Genomic DNA, 1,843 nt, shown 5'->3' on the forward strand with positions numbered 1-1,843 from the left:
GCCCGGGCTCCCGGCCCCTTCCTACCTCTATAAATATCATGGTAGAAGCGATTGCGCAATCGTTGCGGGGTCATGGGTCGCGCTACCCAGGAGCCGCACATCTGGCAACACCCGTCTCCCGCGGAGGGAAGGCTGTGCTCCCTAGCAGTGCCAAAACCACACGTTGAGTGGGAAACGTGATCTTGTTGCCGAGGAAGTGAGGCCAACACCTCATCGTGGGGAGAGTCTGTCCCCGAGCCATTCTCCTGTCCTGTGATTGACAACAGCCCTGATCCTGCGCTCTGTCACTCTGCTGGACGTTTTCTTGCAGAACAACCACTGGATCATGCTTGAAATCCGGCTTGGGTACCAATCAAGCAGCTGGTACCAAAAATGGCAGAGCATGCTTCAGAGGATCCTAAATGGCCTCATGTAAAAGACTTTGCAGCAAGAAGCTGAGGGATATCAGACAGATGTTAACCCCACCCACAAACACAGTGAAGGGGACTAGGTTGAACAATGCTGGGGCTTGCACTGAATCAGTCCAGGTTTTCATCCTCTGATGTGCACCATATTCAGATGGTTGAAATCTCTGTAAAAGCCCTTCCATGTAGGGGTAGGCTGTGCCCATGCCCCTGACCATAATCAAGGATATTTCTCTCAGGTTTTGGGAAAAGAACAGTCTTGACGCTATTCCATGGTATCTGTAGGTCTTGGGCCTTGCCAGTATCTTCTACAAAGGCTCAAAATGTAGCAAGTAGTGGATTCTACTGCTCTTCCTCACAATCTCCCCACACAGTTTGGGCCAAGTTTCACCAAATCCTGTCAACGCACCCACAAGGTTCCCCGGAAAGCCCATAATGAGCAACATCACCTTGACTGCAAAGAGAAGCATGGTACAATTGCTAACTTCTGCATTCTCTGAAATGTTACAGCTTCCAAGAACAAGACAATTCCCCAGATAAATCAATGCCAGTTCTCTTGTATTACAGGATAGAGATGTGAGAGGTTCATATGCTGCCCCCACACAGTGCCCTGCCAGGGTGCCCATGTCAGGGTGTGCAGTGAGACTGCTCAGAGTACAGAAAGATTAAAGCTCACTGGTTGCTCTGTAATGACCTAAATAGCTTAGCTATGAAAGAAGTTTTGATTCCATTTCCAGGAATCCAAAAATGACTTTCAGTTTCATTTTGATTATGATGTGTTCTCCAGTAGTAAAACAAAGACCTTTACTCAGGTGTAATAACAAAGGGTAGTATCAAATACAGCTGGTCATCTTGGCTTGGGTATTCCAAACATTGCAAAAATGATGATAAAAAGCAGTGAATTAATTCCTTGTTTTGCTTTCCTTTAATGTAAAGCTTTCAGTTTACCCACTGAACCAACTTTTTCTCAAGCCACAGATTTTTCACTTCAACTCTTCTGATTCCCTCCCTGATGGGGCTGGCAGGGGAGGCAGTGAGTCGCTGCCTGGTCCTTTGTTGCTGCCTGGGGTTAACCCTGGGCAACCTGTTCAGAGCAGACAAAACCAGGCAGGCTCTCACAGACAGCTGTTCTGCTCTCACCTCTCCCTGCACTCCAGGCAGTTGCCTGTAAGAAAAGCAGCACAACATTCTGTGTCTCACAAGTGAGATGCAGGTAACATGTTTCCAAACACTTAAAGCAGATACTCCAGGTAAATGACAATAAAGCACACTTCCCTTGGAGGTTTTCTTCCAAGACAATCCACACATCAGCTTTGTGACGAGGAAACAGCATGGCTCTGTACACTGGGAGATGAAGCATAGGTGCTGCACAGCTCACTCTTCACCATCCTCACCCCCAGCACTGCAGAGACCCTGGCTTTGCCTTCCTACTGGCTGGG

Source organism: Parus major, chromosome 9 (assembly GCF_001522545.3).
Source record: "Parus major isolate Abel chromosome 9, Parus_major1.1, whole genome shotgun sequence".
Taxonomy (NCBI): Eukaryota; Metazoa; Chordata; class Aves; order Passeriformes; family Paridae; genus Parus; species Parus major.